Source organism: Saimiri boliviensis, chromosome 10 (assembly GCF_048565385.1).
Source record: "Saimiri boliviensis isolate mSaiBol1 chromosome 10, mSaiBol1.pri, whole genome shotgun sequence".
Lineage (NCBI taxonomy): Eukaryota > Metazoa > Chordata > Mammalia > Primates > Cebidae > Saimiri > Saimiri boliviensis.
The window spans coordinates 107,493,466-107,513,349 of record NC_133458.1 but is presented as its reverse complement, the minus strand read 5'-3'; the positions used below and the strand labels follow the sequence as shown (position 1 = coordinate 107,513,349).

The following is a 19,884-nucleotide window of genomic DNA, read 5'->3' as shown; positions in this document are numbered from 1 at the left end:
AAGCATCAGTAACGCAACTCTGCTGGATGTCTCCCAAGTGATAAATACAGGCAGAACATTTTTACCGTCCAATTAATTTAGTATAAAAGTTAAAAAACAAAAAAACTACATACAATATATTAAAATAGAAAAATAGAAAGTGAAGAAACCCAAGATCTGAGCTTTTGGGCAAATGAATTGACGGAGTATTCCCTAACATCGGAGTTGGAATTCCTTAAAATGCGGTCACAATTTAAAGTGGTTTTCATGGAGGGATGGGTAGGATCGCCTCCAGGGCCTTCAGGGAGCCATGAGGAAACCTGAGAGACGCCCTCCACCTAGTGGTGAAGGAACGCAAGGCTGGACGGAACGGATGTAGTTAACCAATGCCTTTTCCAGGGAGGAGGAGCTGCACCCCTGACCCCTGCAAGCCTAGCCCAGCTCCTCCTGGGGAGAGGAAGCCAAGCCGACGGCCAGCAGGCAACTTACCCAGGTCACTTACCAAATTAAGGGTAGACACAGGGCTGCCACCCAGGTTGATTCTTTGCTAAGGGTTTGACTTCAAAATTATCCTTAATACCAGCTTTTGCGCCTACTCACATCAATTCTTGCATAAACCCTGCTAACACCCGGAGCAGGGTGATCCCTCACACCAGAGGGGCTGTGCAGAGACCATCGCTATGTGGCCCAGAACCCTTCTGGCCTGGATGGATGCTCCCATCCTACTCAGGCCTGTGGCCCCTCCCTGCCTCATTTGAGCCTCCTCGCCCAGGTCTGAACACAGGGTGTAAGGAGCCTTCATGCACTAAGAACCCAGCTCAGAATGCACTTTTTCTCCCTGCTGGTCCCTTTACCATGGCTGTCGCTGCTGTCTGCCACCTGCACGTGCCACAGCCTGCGAGGCCATCCTGGAGAGGGTGGATGAAAGAAAACAGCCCCTGGAAGCCAAGAGACCCGGGCTCCAATTCCAGACCTGCAGACTGTGAGTCCGGTGCGGTTGGGTGTGTTATTCACTGTCTGCGAGCCCTCATGTTTGCCTGTGAAGTTGACGATAATAATCTCTGCCTAAAAAGGAGGCTGTGAAGATGCAATGAGATGGTAGAGGAATGACATAGGGCCCAGCACATGAAAGTCTTGGAAAAAGGCAGCTCCCTTCCCCTGGCCCCTCAGCCTCCCATTCACTCCCACACCCTCAGCGCTACTTAGATCTTGTCATCTGCTTATCCAAATTGACTCACTTAGAAGTGAGTTAGGCCCAACTTTCAGACAGGGAGGCCCAGGAGCACCACTGTGGCGAGGACACAGCTGAGGGGAAGACAGGCATTTCTCGTGGCCTCTAGACCGCACCTCTCTTCCGCACACTCTTCTTTTTCTGTTCTCTCTCCATGAAATGAGGCATCATCCACCAGAAGCCTTTACTTCTCTTGTGATGAATCACTTGTATCTTTGAATAGGCAATTAAATTCAAGCAAATCATTCAGCACTGCTTTTTTTTCTTTTTTGGATGGAGTTTTGCACTTTCACCAGGCTGGAGTGCAGTGGCACGATCTCGGCTCACTGCAACCTCTGTCTCCTGGATTCAGGCAATTCCCCTGCCTCAGCCTCCTGAGTAGCTGGAACTACAGGCGCGTGCCACCACACCTGGTTAATTTTTTGTATTTTAGTACAGATGGGGTGGATGAAAGAAAACAGCCCCTGGAAGCCAAGAGACCATCCACCATGGCCAGGATGGTCTCCATCTCCTGACCTCATGATCCACCCGCCTCAGCCTCCCAAAGTGCTGAGATTACAGGTGTGAGCCACCATGCCCTGCCCATTCAGCATGCTTGATACCACTTTATTTGTCAGAGACAACCCAAATATCTATCAACACAAATGGATAAAAATCATGGCACATCGATGCAATGGGATACTACTCATCAGTGAAAAGGAATGAACACCGATGCATAAAACGACATGAATGAACTTCAAAATAATTATGTTTCACTAAAGAAGTCAGACAAAAAAGACTCTTTATATAAAATACGAATAGATGAAAACTATTGTTCAGTAGTTGCCTGGGACTGAGGGGAGAGCCATAGGTGGGAGGAAGGAATTTCCAAAGGCCAAAGGCAGGGAACTTGGGAATGACGCATGTGGGTTTTATTTTCATTGCGGTGATGGTTGTATCTGTGTGTATATTTGTTAAAATGTATCAAATTTACACAGGTAGAGTTCATTGTGTCTCAATTATGCCTCAACAAAGCTGCTTTGCACGTTTAGGGATCTGACGGGGATGAGATCGTTTTGAAACTGCACCTGAGTTTTGAGAGCTTTCCCAGCATGCTGCCGGATCCCCAGGAGGCCTTCGGCTCTGACTGTACAATGCCAGCGCACTCAGGGGAACACTCAGAAGCTGGGGTACACAGCCAGGAAGCCGAGGTAGGCCACTGATCTGGACTCACAGACACTGCTGTGCTACTCAGACCACACCTGGGGTAGCCTTATATTTTTAATTGTATTTAATGTTTGAATTACGGCTCACTTCAGTTCAGAAATTCTTTGAGATGATTTTAAATACAGAACAGTCCCCGATAACGGGTGTGCAAGAAGTTACACTTTCGCTTTCTTTTTTTGTTATTTTAATGAATTATTTTAATTTTATCTCCAGGCCTTGTCATATTAAGATGGCAGAAAATCAACCTCAGCAATCCCGGGCCCCCCCAGCTCAGGCTGTCAAGCTCCTGGAGCCTCACACAGGCCTGGGGTCCAAGAGCCCCCTGCACCAGCTGCCATCTGTCCTCTGAGGATGGCCTCTCCTTGGTTCTTCTGGCCCTGCTGGCTCTTTTGCTCCGGGGCCATGATGAGCTGAGGAGCCCTTGGTTAGGTGAAGTTGGTTCTTCCTGTTGCGCTGTGGCCCCACCTCTGAAGCTCCGTCATTCATTGCCTTAGAGCACTGCCAAAAAACCATGACAGTGGACCAGTCCCCATCTCCCCGCCCCTTCCCTCTTTGCTTCTCTCTTTCTCCTCCCTCCTTCCATCTCTCTCCTCTCCGTCTTTCCCCCACCCTCCTTCTTTCTCTCTCTCTCCTTCCTCCAGTCCAAAGAAGCATTGCTTTTGTCTGAAAGGAATTCCCCCTTCTCTTCATAGTGTCTTCAGACACCCCTTTCCCCCACATCCTACTGTTTTTATTAGATTAAGAATCCTATCTTAAATATCCTCCCAGGCAGACTTAGCTACCTGTTACGGGGAGAGAAAGAAGAAAAGAAAGTGGGAACAATAAGTGAACATCTCCAAACCTATCTTTTCCCATATGTAAGAAAATACACGTTCAAAAAATCAACACCAGAGCGAATATAAATTAAAACAAATGGTTAAAATGAGGTGCGTGAGCGCGCGCGCGCACACACACACACACTACATGTGTGCGTGTATCTATATCTATAACTCATCTCCTGATTTAGGGTTCGAAGCTATGTTACTAGTCCCATGACTTTCCTTTTAGGAGAATACAATGTACATTACACTTGACTCTGAGAGAAATATCTCCTTCATGGGACTTCAAATAAGAGACCCTGTGTATTTGTAATGCTTTCATTCTCAACCCTGCCTGCATGATAGGATCGTGTGGTAAGCCTTTACAGTACAAAAGCTCAGGACCCAGGCCGAAACAATGATGTCAGGTGTCTGGGGGTGCTTAAGGTTCTGTAGCTTCAAAGCTGCCCAGGTGCAGCCAGGGCCGGGAACCACCGACATAGGTGGTCTACGTCCTCAGCAGTCACCCTCTCCAGGCACCGCCTCGGCTTTTCCTCGTTAGACAACACAAGGTAGCCTGAAGGCCTGATGTCAAAAAGTAACTCAGAGGTCAACCCTGGCCCAGACATTCAGCTCTCAGATGAACTGACTGGATCTAGAGATAATCCAGGAAGCCAGCCTGTGGAACAGTAATCCTCCCACAAGACCAGGCACTGCAGAGGCTGTGATGCTCGGTGAAGGGAGAGCAGGCTCTGGGGGCTGCATCACTTCCGCAGGCGGTCTGCTGGCCTCCCTGGACTGTGACTTCCTTCAAGGCAGGCTCCAAGTCCCACTCATCTTTGTACTTCCACTGAAGCCAGTAGTTGTGAAAAAAAAAAAAAAGTTTACTTAATCAGTGATTATGACAAAAGAGATGAGACTGAGTCTATGTGAACGCAGAAGGAAGAACTGGAACAGTGGATGAAAGCCAGAGAAAAACTTTCCACGGTGAGAGATGGCTAATAGATGCCTGGGAAGGTACTGAACCCTGTCACTGGAGATAGTCAAGTCTCCTCAGAATCACTGGAATTGGTAAGGCACCCTGACATTCGAAAATTCCAGGTCTCTTCTATTCTAATATGAGTTTTCTGTTCGGAAATATGTGAACATCAAAGCAAGCTGATGATCTTTGGTAATTCATGGACAAGCGTGTTTCGGAACAGAATAGGCACTTGGTATTCACGAGCAATTTGGGCCGAGGGAGATTTACAGATCCCCAGCTTCACAAATACCACCACACAGAGTGTCCTGCTAAGATCCTGAGTAGTGAAGAGCAGAGATTCGGGAAGCTGATGGTGTTTTTATACTAGGCTTACCTTTTAGGCTGAAAGACTGGCCAGCACACACAACATGTCCGTAAGATCCAGGCCTCAGCACAGCTAACAGTACTACCTGTCCTGGAATTTGAGTCCTCACAAATAGCCAGAATCTCAAATGTTTAACCAAAAATGCAATATTTCCTGTATGCATTCACTTTAAAGCCAGGAACTGAGTCACATCGTATTTCATGCTAATTCTCAAGTCAAAATGAGATAGTAGCTCTTATTTCATGACACAAAGAACTTTGCTTCTGCTTCACTCTGTGAATATTACAGACAAAAATAAATAATGAACACCTAATGTGAGAAGTCTCAAAACCAAAGAGCTGAAGAAATAGATTTAGCAAAGATTTTAGCTCTAAATTCCGACTTGGGTTTGGAGATTAAATCCATTGGCTGAATCATTGATATGATTATTAGGCAACCAAATCTCTCATCTGTAGAATGGAGATAAAAATTGTTAAGATAAATGATCCAAACAGAAAAGAGAATGATTGCCTGTGAACTTTTCATGGCATACTGGGACACAGACTGACAGAACGAGCCAAGGACCCTTTAATTCTCTAGGAGAATCTGTTTATGCTTAACCTGCATTGCCATTGACTTGGCCCTAGATTCTGCAAAGCTGCTGATACACATGTACATTTGTCTTGTAGAGATTCAACCCATTTCTGCCCAATAGTGAAGATAATCCCAAAAGTTACACTTCAGTGACCTGAAGACATGGACAGGCTTTGCTGCTAACTTAGCAAACCTGCTCCCGCAATCCTCTCCCAGCTGCATGTGCATCCTCAGCCTCTCAAGGGCTCTTTTCATCAATTTGACATCCTGTTGATCCCCCATGAACTCATTAAATAATTCCTGATGAGTCCTCACTATTTTTGTGTGTTGTGGGTTACACAGTGTCCCCAAAAATTCACGTCCACCAGGATCCTCAGAACATGACCTTATTTGGAAGTAGAGTCATGGCGGAGGTCATTAAGGATATCAAGAGGAAATCATTCTGGATTTAGGATGGTCCCTCAATCCAAAGACTGGCGTCCTTATAGGAAAAGAGAGTGACACAGACAGACACGCAGTCTCAGGGGAAGAAGGCCACGTGAAGACAGAAGCCAAGACTGGAATAGCGCTGTGGCAGACGGAGGAGCACGGGAGTCACCAGCACTGGAGCAAAGCCTGTCAACAGCTTGAGGTTGGACTTCCAGCCTCCAGAACTGTGGGGGAAGAGATTTCTATTGTGCTGGTCATTTGTCACAGAAACCCTAGGAGACTAGTCCAGTGTTTGTCAGGATCAGGTTTCAACTCTGAAAATTAGACTTTGGCATAATAGTACCCGCCTCATAGGACTGTTGTGTTGATCAAATCATTTAATGCATATCAAGGGATTAACATGTGTCTGCAACACAGTGAGCACCCAATAAGTATTAGCTGTTATTATTAATGTAACAGGTGACTAGTAGACCTTCCACTAGTGGAGACTGATGATGCAGGAGAGTGCCGGTGGTTTCGGTATTTTGTGTAGATGCTGAAATTTCTCAAGTCTGCGCTGGGAGCAGTGGGGACAGCAGGGGCAGCTGGGATACCTGTATCCATGGTCCTCAGCCCACCCCCAAAGTAAATAGTGCATAGTTTCAAGGCCAGTCATTCTGCAGCCTTCTCCATGGTTTTGCCTGGCTCCTGGAGTGGAAGATTCTCCTGAAAGGAGAGACCGTTCTGGCTGCCATCACCCTAGAGCAGGAAGAGAAGAACTTTTACCTTGGGGGGAAGAATTCTTTGGGGGCTTGAAGCTGTAATCCCAGCAATTTGGGAGGCTGAGGCAGGCGGATCACCTAAGGTCAAGAGTTCGAGACGAACCTGGCTAACTTGGTTCCTTGTGCTGTCTCTACTAAAAATAGAAAAATTAGCTGGGCATAGTGGCGGGCATCTGTAGTCCCAGTTATTTGGGAGGTTGAGGCAGGAGAATCACTCGAACCTGGGAGGTAAAGGTTGCAGTAAGCCAAGATTATGCCACTGCACTTCAGTCTACGTGACAAAGTGAGACTGTGTCTCAAAAAATAAACGTTAATTAATCAAATAAACAAATAAAACACAGTGAACATGAAGAAGAGACAAGGAACACAGAGACTGTTAAGTTCTAGTACTTTATAGAGAAAGTTTGAGGGGTTTTACTTTTTGCCCCTGGGCCTATACAAAATTTTATGATTACCTCAGAAAATGTGGTTTTGTTTCTTATGCAAATTTATCTTTATTATTTTAATATATTTTCTCCTGTTTAAAGTTAATAACAAGTCTTAAGCTGATAACATCATTTATCATGTTACCACGGAAATTTTTTCCTTGCTTTTAAAAAATGTCATATTTTCTCTAGAATATTATAAGGTACCTACTATGTTTACATAAATTAGCACAATTTAATTAAAGGAAATACTATATTGAATTCCTCATTTCTGAAACTAGATATCTATGACTTGACCCTAAATTTCGGTATCATTTTAGGAGATCCTTACTAATAAAGTTTATTTCACAGGCTGCAACAAAGACAAGCCAGCTTCAGTATCACTGCCAATAAACCAAAAGTTGCCAGATTGGAATGCAAAACAGCCTTGGAAGGTACTCAGATTGGGCTCATTATCACGGACATCACTGCTCCGTTGTCTGGCAGTAATCCCAGGTAGGGATCTCTCTCTTCAGTCTCCCTAACTTATTTTATACTGAATGAAATAACCAACTCTACCATGTCAAAAGAGACTCACTTGAGCAAAAGAGAATTTATGAACTCTATTCAGTGGTGAGTAACTTGACTGCTTATGAAATGTCTGACACAAAAATGTGCTCAGTGGATTATGCAGTGGAATTGACAAAGAGAGAGAGGCTTGAAATTAAGGCTCGACTAGGATTAAGTTTTTCCAAAGTACTAAAATGCCTTAGAAAAAAGATTTGTTCATTTCTACGTGTACAATTCTAACGTGGATATTGTGTGCACTTTCCACTCTAATTTAGACCAGTTGAAAGGAATAAATAATGAAGTGCTGACATATTTATTTTGCATCTACTAAGCTTATCCATTAAAATAGATTTATCTGCACCATTTCCCTTAAATTACAATCATGCCCTGGTTTTACAGCAATTTTCTGTATTTTGCGAAATTATGCCTCCAGGTGCTTATCATGCACTTGGGGGTTGCATTGTTCCACCAGGTCAGAAGCATGTACATCGTCATGCTATTTCTTCCAGATGTGAGAGCTCAACAGTCTCTGCATCCCAAACTCCAATAAAATAGAAGTTATCCACTTCTGTGGTCACAGATGTAATGTTATGCATATATGTTGCTTGCTCAAAGATTCCTTTGTAGAACGGGTTTCTGAACATTCAGTTTCTTAAAATGCAGATGAAATTCGTATTTGCCTCACAACTACTTTTTAAAGCAATTTCAGTAGGTTTGCTCAATTTGGAGTTGGATGAATCTAGTTGCTAAGGTTTCTGATTCTGGGAGGTTTACTTCTAAATACAATCTTATATGTGTGTAAAACACGGAGACTTTCAACCTGTTTTTTAAAGATTCATTTTCTGTTTGGTCATCATCTTTTCAGCCCCATTTCCTAAATGCAATGCATGATGTTTTCTGAGAAGAATTTGTAATAGGGACTTTGAATTCTTACCACTTGTCTCTCCAAACAAACCTAATGGCGCCAGTTGAAAAAAATATATTGTTTAATTATTTAAGAAAGCGATGTTCGGTACTTTAAAAATAGTATTTTGTTGTTTTTTAATTATAAAAAAGTAGATTATCACTGTAAACAAAACAACCATATTGAATGTGTGAGTGAAGTCAAACGAAGTCTTCCTCCCTCCCGCAACGCCTACCCCCAGAGAGGTAAACACTTTTAACTGTCATTGTATGCTCTTCTGGAGCTTTTCGTATTCCTTTGCTTACGTTTATTAAGTACATGAACTATATGCAGCTTGCTTTTTTCACTGAACATAGAATTTGGAGCTCTTTCCCTATCAGTGCACATACATTGACTTGATTTTTAAAATCCACTGCACAGACCATAGAACAGATTCAGCTATCTTTCACTGATGGATAGTTAAGCCATCTGTTTTTTTTTTTTTTTTTTTTTTTTTTTTTTTTTTTAAAGTGTCTCAGTGAACTTATGTATGTAGTATAGATTCCTAGAAGTGGAATCATTTTTGGCGGATATTACCAGATTCCTATCCAAAAAGGCTGGGTTTACCTAAACTCTGCAACATTTTACTCTCCAAACTTTTGCCAACGCTGGGCAATATCACTATTTCCAGATGTTATGCTAGTATTATAATTTTTTAATTTTAAATTTATATTTTTAGGCTTTTAGCTGAATGTGTAAATGTCTGTGACTGGTATTTTCTTTAAATTTATGTTTGGATGCTTTTAGTTCAATGTGTAAAGGTTTATGACGGATGTAAAGGCAGTAACTTCTTATCAGCATAAAATATTTTTCTCTATCTACTTTATTGCTTTTTACCTTGATTCCTCCTTTTTCTGGTATTAAAAGCCCTGTTCCTCATCTTTGTTGGCACTTTGCTGTTTATATTTCTATTCCTTTATTTTCAATATTTCTATTTCATTTTATAAAGATAATGTAATTAAACGTTGCCTTTTTACCTAATCTAGGTGGCTTTGCTTATTAATCAAGTTTTCACATTTATTGTTAATCCTGAAATGTTTGCTGTTTTTCCTGACATCTTATTTAAAATTTTCTCTTTATTAAGCGTTTATTAGTTTCACTTCAACTTTAAACATTTTTTTTCTCGATTTCACTGAATTAACTGGGTTTCCTTTATTTTTATTTTTTTCTCTTATGATTTGGAAGTTTCGTATCCCATTTCTGATCTATGTCCTATTTCTATTTTACTGACAGTTACACTTACATTTTAGACATAAACAAACACATTTAAACAAGTTTTGATCTTTACATGAGATATATACATATTTAATATATTTATATTCACGTTACATATGTTTAGTTAGATGTTTTAGCAATACTGATTGAATACTTTTTATTTAAATGAAAGTAACTTTATGTAAAATAGCTGATGATCACTTATTAAAACTCACAAAGTCATCTATCTACCTCAAGTATTGAACAGGCATAACATAAACAGTAAACTAAAATGCAATGTTAGATACATATTATTTTGTGAGTTCCAAACTTCAGTATCAACAACTTTAAGGACTTTTTCAATAAAAATATATATCAATAATAGCACTATTCCAAGCATTTCCATTTTTATATAGCTTTATGTTCTTTTGCTCTTCAATAGGTACTTCTAAATTATTTATAACTATTAATATTACTTTTTAAATTTTCCTCTGTAAATAATTTTATGGTATAATTTGCACCACATGATTTTATATAACAGAATGAGCCTGGACTGCAGCAAAATGCCTAACAATGAAGGCTGAGAGTTTTTAAAGATCGGTATCCAAATATGTGTCAATGTTGGGGTAAATGGATGTGAGGCTCTTAAAGAGCAAAATCCAGTCTATTTCTGTGAAGCACCAGATTCTCACCTTTTACCTTAAAGGTATAAAAATTAAATTATTTTTCAGTTCAAAAGGCTGCCTGCAGATGTACAGCACGGAGTTGTAAGAGAAATAGCCTTAATTATAGACAGAGTCACAGATACTATGATCTAGATCTGCCCTGTCCAACATGGCGGCCTCTGGTCTCACGTGACTGAGCACTTGAACTGTGGTGAGCTGGAACTGAGTCGTGCTTTAAATGCAAAATTACACCAGATTTCAAAGACCCAATACAGAAAAGAAAAAATTATGTAAAGTATCTCATAAATCTTATATTGATTACATGTTGAAATGATAATAGGATATTAATTTCATCTAATTCCTTTTACTATTTTAATGTGGCTACCAGAAGGTTTAAAATGTAATATGTGGTTCTCATTATGTATCTGTTCAACAGAGGTCTCCTAGATGTCCTTGGATCCACTCGAGAGATGAATGACTGATGAAATCATGACTGCAAAGAGCACCATTCTCCATGAGCAGTGACAGAGTGTAGGAAGGGTAGCACCTCCCGGTGGGGCTCTTACCTGCCATGCACAGTAGGTGCTGTGCAACCCCCAGATTCTACTCTGCTCAGAGGTCATGTGTTAGTTATCGTTTTCTTGGAGCTCCAATAATTGTCTTGACAACACCTTTTGACAGTTCCAGGTCTGTTTAGTTTAATTCAGTATAAGGATTTCAGCAGTAATTTGCTGAAAACGGGAGATTATCCACTCTTTAATGAGACAAATGTCTATTGAAGTCATTTTTATGGCAAAATATAGCTGCCTTTTTAAAAATTTAGTTATCATATATTCCAAATTTGTGATAGGGCCCAATAATGGGAGCAGTGGCTGAATTTATGAGTCTGGATTTACTTTGTTTTTGCACCATATTATTCCTGTTTTCTAAATAATCAGAGCCCTTGTAGTGGATAAATTACACTAAACTACTTCTGTGCTCCATAGATATATTAATCTAAAATCCTGACTTCCTGTTGTTATTGTTGTCCTCTATGAAGAGTAACATCCAAGCCTCCTGACAATGTCATCTTTCAGGAAACAATGTGATCTTACTGTTTTGCTTTTTCACTGTTCTAGAAGTTTAATGGATGTGCTCACTTTGGCAATATATACTAAAATTGGAACGATACAGAGAAGATTAGCATGGCCTCTGAGCAAGGATGACATGCAAATTCATAAAGTACTTCATATAAAAAAATACTTCAAAATAAAAAATATGTATTTTTAAAAGACCAGTGAATAAAGCACATGGCTTGAGTAGGGTTCCCTGCAATGTCCTCACCCCCTGGCCTCCTGACTGCCTTCTGCCCTTGCTGTTATGACGCCAGAGCCTGACCCACCCCAACCCACTGCACAGGCTTCACTTCAAATCCCTCACCTTGTGCCTGCCGTGGGGCCCACCTTTCAATCTCAATGCCCTGGTCCTAACCCTAAACCTACATACTTTCAACATCAAGACGTACCTGAACATATGCCAACCTCCCTCAAACAAAACATAACACAATAAAATATAAGCAGTTGTTTTATTTTTCTTATATCTTATTCCTGTGTGTTGAAATCTTCTAGAATTTTAGTTTTGGATATTTTTAATGTTATGTTTTTATCTCAGGAATTCATTTTAACCATTGTATTAAACTGTACAACTATATTGTCAAAAATTATTTAGACTCTGTCACAGGGTTGGCTGGTTCTTTTGCTCATGGTAGCTTGGTATGTACTATAGCTTTCCTTTTGCTGACTTCTTTATCCTGATTCATTTTTCATTTCCCTAAGGCATTCTTTTTCCCTTTTTCCCCCAGAAAGACTATATGAATGATAATTTGGGGGTCCATTGGGTCTAAATAAGAATTTACTGCAGTCCCGTTTGACATCTTAGATCTACAAAACTAATCGCAAAATTATTTGCCCCCAGAACTTTGTAAGCACTGTTTTATTATTATTACTATTATTATTATTCTTTTTAGAGACAGTGTCTTACTCTGTCACCCAGGCTAAAGTGCAGTGGTACAATCATGACTCACTGCAGCCTCGAACTTCTAGGCTCAAGTGATTCTTTTACCTCAGCCTCCCGAGTCTCTGGGATCACAGGCATATGCCACCACGCTTGGCTTATTTTTAGAGAGATGGAGTCTCTGTTGCCCAGGCTGGCCTCGAACTCCTGGTCTTTAGTGATCCTCGTTCTTACCTCAGCCTCCCAAGGTGCTGGGATTGCAGGTGTGAGCCACTGCGCCTGTTACTTTTCAGTAATGTCATTTGACACTTCAGTCTTTCATAGACTGCCTTTTTGGCTGTGCTCTCTTGCTCTTTCCCCAGGCTCAGAGACTTTACCAAGATATGTCTCAATCCATCCCCAAGTCTCGTTTAATCCTCTGTTGAAAGAAAACTCCCTCTAACCGAACGTTTCCTCTACTCTCACGTAACAATCAGCACAGAAGACTTCTGTTAACAAATGTGGGTTTTTTCCCCCATACACCCATCAGCGGACACCAGCTGCATGTCCTCTAATTCAATTCCAACACTGTTTACCTAGAGATAGTGTCAGATGCCACAGGCTGAGGGGTCAGTCCCCAAGAATCCTCCCCCATACCAGTCGCCAAGTACGGGCCTTCAGAACTTCTGACCAACCAGCTTCAAGTTAAGTTTCCCACGACCCCTTCTTTGGGTTCAATGAATTTGAAGAAGGACCTTACAGAACTCAGGGAAGCACTTGCTTAGTTCACCAGTTTATTGCTCTATACTGGAAAAAATACAGATAAAGAAACACTAGGGCGAGTATGGGGGAAGGAGCTTGGAGCTTCCATGCCCTCCCTGGGTGTACCACCCTCCAGGAACCTCCACATGCTCAGCTACTGGGAAGCTTTCTGAACCCTGTCCTCTTGGGGTTTCATGAGAGTATAAATACAATCAGAAAGGTGGAAGAACATTAGGGTGGAAGGAGGCCTAACATATCTAACATCATAGAAAGACTATATATATAAAGGCTGTGGGAGTTATGAGCCAAAGAACCCTGGATAAAAAACCTATATATATCCTAACACTCACGCTCATTAGATGCTTTTGATATGAATTATGTATTTCACTCAAAAAATTATCTGTTAATAATGTGATTATAATCTCCCTCTCTCCATTTTACTTTCTATAGATTCCCCATTATATGGATATTAATTTCCTGGAATCTATCCTACTACTTAACTCCTCACTCCAGCTGTCTGCTGAAGATTGTAAAATGATTTCACAGCTTATTCTGCATCTATCTTGTTTCAGCCCTTTTCATTTAAAAAAATTCAGTCTTTCCATTAAGATTTTTATTCGAACTTAGAACTCTTCTGTTTCCTGAATCTTTACTTCATGGCTGTGATAGACTCTGAAGCAGGCCCCATGATCCCTGCCTTCTGGTAATTGTCATTTTTAATATTCTTCCCTGAGAGTGGAAAGGGCCTGTGTCTTGCTCTCACCCAAAAGAATACAGCAAAGGTGACAAAGGGTCATCTGTGTGATTCCATTAAAGAAGATAATGCCATCTGTGCTGCTGGAAAAGCTCTCTCCCCTTCTGACTTTGGGGAAGCAAGCAGCCATGTTGGAATGCCTACATGGCAAGGAACTGAGGGCAACCTCCAGCCAATAGATGGCAAGAACTGAGGCCCTTTGTCTAGTCATCTGTAAGGAACTGAACATTGCCCAATAACCATGTGAGCTGAGCAGTGGATCCTTCCCCAAGCCTCAGATGGGACCATAGCCCTGACCAACACCTCCATTGCAGCCCTATGGGTCCCTGAAGCAGAGGACCCAGCTAAGCCTGACCCACAGAAACTGCAAGGTCATTAATGTGTGTTGTTTAAACTCACAAGTTTGACTGGGTGTGGTGGCTCACGCCTGTAATGCCAGTACTTTGGGAGGCTGAGGTGGGAGAATAATGAGGTCAGGAGATGGAGATCATCCTGGCCAACATGATCAAACCCCATTTCTCCTAAAAATATAAAAATTGGCTGAGCATGGTGGTGCACACCTGTAGTCCCAGCTACTCAGGAGGCTGAGGTAGAACAGCTTCAACCCGGGAGGCAGAGATTGCAACGAGCTGAGATCGCATCACTGCACTCCAGCCTGGCAACAGAGTAAGATGCCATCTCAAAAAAAAAAAAAAGTCACTAAGTTTGTGGTGATCTTGTTATGCAATAATACACTAATACAAGAGCTATTTTAATTTGGTGGCTACCATGTCTTCTGGGATCAAGACTTTTTACAGCTCCACTCAGTCTCCTGAATCAATGCTGCTTCTCTGCGTGCCTCTCACAAAGTTGGGTTTTTCAGAAGTCTCATGAATCTTACATGGTTGCAAAGTGAACATAAAGTCTCTGACTGGAAAGAACCTTCTAACGGGTGTGACATAGGATTAGAGACAAAGACACGCATGTGTTAGAAGTTAGTGGAGGCTATCTCACAAACAGTGGTCATAGAAGGCCTTGCTGGAGAAATTATATTTTGCTAACCTGAAGAGAGCTCTAACAGCTAGGCTTCACTGGCTGTGGCAGGCCCTGTGGGTCAGCAGGCACACTGCTACTTGTTGAGATGACTGAGCCCAGCTGTCACAAACCAATGGCCCAAGTGTCCCTACCACAGCAAAAGTATTTTCAGTTAGTAACACTTACCAATAAAAAACGTAGGAAAATATGATAGTAATAGACATGCATGTGTTGGAAGTTAGTGGAGGCTCTCTCACAGTGGTCACAGAAGGCCTTGCTGGAGAAATTATATTTACTAACTTGAAGAAACTGTAAGGAAGAGATTTCCACTCTCAAAGAACAGTGTAATATTCCCTACCCCACATTGCTGTGATAACAAACTACCATAAATCTACCAGCTTAGAACCACACATAGTTACAGCTTAGAACCCACAGTCTGTATATCAGAAGTCTGGGAGGCTCTACTGGTTTCTCTGCTCTGGGTTCTAAAGACTGAAATCAAGATGTCAGCTGACCTGGACTCTTATCTGCAATCTCTTGGGGAGGCTTCCTGGCTCATTTAGGTTGCTAAGAATTCACTTCTATGCAGTTGTAGGACTGACATCTCTGCTTTGTGTTGGCTATCATCTGGAGGCTTCCCTCTAGCCCTTGCGCGTGGCTCCTGCAGCACGGAGTTGCAACTGCAGAGCAAATCCTTCTCACGGTTGCAATTGTGGACATCCCATATCTTTCTTCTGCCTCTTCAGCCTTCCTCTTCTCTAACCAGCCAGAGAACATTCTCTGCTTTTAAGGACTTACGAAATTAGATTGGCCCTACACAAATAATTCAAGATAACCTCTCTATCTAAAGGTCTGTAACCACATTACCTCTGCAAGGTCCCTTCTCAGCAGGGCCTAGATTTGATTGAATAAGCAGAGGATGGGTCTCTTGGAGTAACGTCTTCAGAATTCTGCCTACCATCCTTTCTATATGGGAAACATGTTTGTTCACCTTAAGATCCAGTGGGATGAAGCACAGTAAGAAAGGAGACTGAAGAGAAATTATATTTGGCCCTAGGAAGGAATTTTTATTTTATTTTCATTTCAACAGGAATCTGTTGGAAGATTTTTGCATGGGGAAGTATTGCTAAAGTATACTTTAAAAGTGATCAGTATGCTGAGAAAAGCTTTCTTAGCAATTGTCTTTCACGCTGCTCAGCCACTGACAGAGAGAGATGTGTTAACTGTGGTGTGAGCATGACCTCCTCTATGTCTCGGCATAAGCCTGCATGTGTCAGTGGCAAAGATATAGAGATACTGTAGGAAGAGGGGGTCGACCCTTAAAAAAATGTGGAAATAGGTAAAAAGTTACGAAGTGAGACAGGAGTTAGTTCCATTAAGTTCCACTGATTCATCAAATACTTGTGCTTCTGTCTAACGTGGCACCCAGAAGTACCTGCCACCCTGACTCACTTCTCAGGCTGCAGGGCCCATAAAAGCCAGGTGACTGTAAATGGCTCCCAGATTTAGGGAAATCCACTTCCCAGTGGCTCATGGGCCTGTGCTCTGCAAGACTTGTCCTGGCAATCCTTTCAGATACCAGACCACTGGCCCACAGCCTATTTTGCTGCCTATGCTAGGGGTATAGCCCAGGCACTGCAGAGAACCAATCTCAGCACACGTGTTCACAGCCATTATTTAGCTCAGGGATTCCAACAACCTAATACCATTTGCTCTGTAACCTCCAGAAACACCTGTCATATTTGAAATGGTATCCTTCTCTCTTTTCCAACATCACATTGGATTTTAGTGTATATTTTTTCATTTCAACGAATATTTTGCACATACGGGCAGGAAAGGTAAATTTGTGGCTTAGGCCACTATTTTAAATGGAAAGTTTGATAACATACCTTTTCTTATTAAGTTAAAATATTCTTCTGGGGAAAGAAAAAGCTGGGGTAGTATTTTCCTAGAAGCCTTTTAAGGGAAAGTTGTGCTGCATGCATTTCTTGGATACAAAGGTAAGGTGCAACTCTGACTCTAAAGCATGGGACTACCAAGTGGTTACATCTCTCTCTGGGACAGCATGGCTTCGTCACACATGGGGATGAGATCCAGGGCCTGACAGTCCAGGACAGTGAGTGAAGACAGGCAGAGGAGGAGACAAGGAGTAAAGGAAACAAGGCTCTGCTCTGGACTCTGACTGCACAGGTTCTAGTGCTTAGGAGTGCTTTCCCTGGCCATATCCGAGGAAACTGGGACTTGCCTGTATTTTCCCTGTCATCTCTACATTTCTGAGCAGAAATCGATGAAGAGAGGTCTAACAGCTAGGCTTCATGGGCCATGGCAGGCCCTGTTGGGTCAGCAGGCACACTGCTGCTTGAGATGCCTGAGCATAGCTGTCACAAAACATCCATGACCCAAGTGTCCTTAAACACAGCATGTTGCCTTTATAAAACGCCACCTTATGTGGATTGCCTAATTTTTCTGTTTCCCTTTTATTAAGTGATTTATTATATATTAAGTGGTCCATTATGCTGACTTAACTCCTTAATAAAGCCCTCTCTTCATGTTTTCCCTTTTTTTTTTTGTAATGAGCCAAATCAGTAATACTTAAAAGTTAGCCCTTATATGGCTAGACTTTGTTTTGTACTTCTCAGTACCCAGCACCTGATACTCTGTAAGCAATTCTCAAATTCATAAATTTTTGGTAAGTGATAACAGAAATCTGGATGTGTCAATTAAGGATTGTCCAGTATAATTCCCTCACTTTTATCACTTAAAAAATAAATAAATAAATAAATAAAACACAGATCTTAGGGAGTTCACGCAGACTGTCTAAGGTTAGAATCACCGGCAGTTTTCTAATGCCCATTTTAATGCTCCTTCTATTGTAAACTGTGTTGTAAAAGGATCTTTTTAAGGGCAAGAGTTAAAAGTGGTGACTACATCTCATTTTTTCTCCCAAGACTCCCTCCATTCACCGAGGCTGCTGGGGCAAACCTTCAAGATGGCCCCACCTGCTCAAAGTGTTTAAAATGTGCTCCAGGACAATGGGGAGGGAAGAAAAAAGAAGAAGGAAAAAAAATCTGCTCCAGATTCTCCCTCAATACCAACTCCTGAACTGAGGTCAAGAACTTGGAATATAAGAAGGAAGTTAAAAGATGTTATCTTTATTTGACCTGTCCTTTTGCCATGGACTTAGATAGAATCTTTTCTTTTAATCAGATCCCTAAAGGTGGGTTGTAAAGTATCCCTTTAAAAAACACTGGAGAGTAACAATGGAGACCAATAAATAACATATAAGCAGGAATACAGAAAAATAATAACCCAGGACAGACCTATTAAAAAGTTCTGAAGTGTAGAAAGAGAGAACATAACTAAGAGATGTTTCTTTGGAATTAGAATTTTTCCACAAAACAAGATAGATGGCATATGATCTCTAATAATATGATACAAATCCCACAAACACTAAGCAGAATGAGCTAGGACAATCACCCGAAAAAGTTGAAAAGATCCTTCACAGCAACAGGAGCAAAATCAAGGCAGATTCAGAGAAGGTGCACAATCACAAACCACGAACCAGGCCTTTTACATCTGTATTTTACATTTAATCCTCACTCTCCGACAGACAAATATAAACTACTCTCACTTTAAAACTGAAACTGAATAATTAAGTCACCAACAGTCACCAGTAAATGACAGCCAGAATTGAACAGGTCTATTTGGCTCCACGGCCCGTGATCTTTAGACTATGACTCTACCAAGACCAGCTGTCAATATTAAAAGCAGACTTGCTATTTTAGAATTGAGAAAATGAGTTAAAATTTCAGAAAAATTAGAAATTCACCACAGAATGAATACATATCAAAAGGATCATAAATTATTAGATGTCAAAAAGATTTAAGAAGGCCTCAAATTATAAATTAGAATAAATCACCATACTCATCCATACTCCTGTCAAACTGTTAGCATTAATATCACAACCAAGTGAAATGTTTGGTAAACGTGTATTTCTACTAAGGAAATGTAATTTTTAAAGACATTAAATATCCGGCTAGCATTCATGTTTCTGAAACAATGCCTAAAGACAGTGCAGTGCCACACTTGAGAGAATTTAATCCAACATTATATTCAATCAAGACAATCATATTTGGCGAGAATAAGAAATCTTAAAACTTGTAGTAAGCTTCCCGCCCAACTACATCAGGAAGACTCAAAATCACAGTGCTGAGACAAAGAACGCTTTTCTGTGGTATAACATAGAAACAACAGTTGACCCCCTAACTCAAATTTTCTTTCCAGCTTTAAAATATCCTGACTATTCCTTTCAGGTTTAGATTCTTATTTAACAGAGTAGACTTTAATTCAAGAGGGGTCATTTCTTGAGCATGTGTAACATGGGCTCTGCCTAATCCAAGCTGAGCTAAACCAACTGGACTTTCTCTCCTTGTCACACTTTCTAAACTCCATAGAAAGAAGTGGCCCTGTGGTTGGTGATCAAGGGAGCTTAAAATCAGAGATGGCAGAAGACGTAACTGGAAAAAACTGACCATAAATATTAAGGGCAAATTACAGAGCTAAACAGAACCTTAACCCTAGAGGGCAAAGGCTGATAAATCTAAATAGCCACAGTAATTGTAAGGCCCAAGAGGGCAGGACTGATATACAATTAAATACCAGGAAAGAAAAACTAAAGAATTCCTTGACATCGATACCAAAAAACCCAAGGTTATAGTGCTGTTTATATAGAAGTAGAAAGGGACAAAGACAGTAATGAATATTGTGAAATGTTTTAAGATGTTACAAGATATAACTAAGAACTAAAGACAAGAAGTTTAACATCTAAATTCAAATAAAAACACCAGGTGTGGTGGCTCACACCTGTAATCCCAGCACTTCAGGGGGCTGAGGTAGGTAGATCAAGTTTGAGGCCAGGAGTTCGAGACCAGCCTAAGCAACATGGCGAAACCCCATCTCTACTAAAAATACAAAAATTAGCCAGGTGTGGTGGTGTACAGCTGTGGTCTCAGCTACACAGGAGGCTGAGGCGCAAGAATCACTGGAACCCAGAGGGCAAAGGTTGCAGTGAGCCAAGATCGCATCACTGCACTCGGGCCTAGACAACACAGCAAGGCTCTGTCTCAAAAACAAAACAAAACATAAAACAAATTCTAATGAAAGACAACCACACATTACAAAGGGAACAACTAAAAATTGCAACAACAATCCTTTAACATAAAAACAGAACGCAAACCAAGAAAAAATTTAAACTACACATATACACAAACTGTCTCAATTCAGCA

General features: G+C 41.2%; 1 non-coding gene across 1 annotated transcript; it reads left to right on the top strand.

The window, feature by feature from the left end:
• The first annotated feature begins 11,228 nt into the window (after window positions 1-11,228).
• On the top strand, window positions 11,229-11,334 carry LOC120360924 (U6 spliceosomal RNA). Its single transcript, XR_005577306.1, has one exon. It is a non-coding gene; the product is annotated as a U6 spliceosomal RNA (small nuclear RNA).
• Window positions 11,335-19,884: the final 8,550 nt, after the last annotated feature.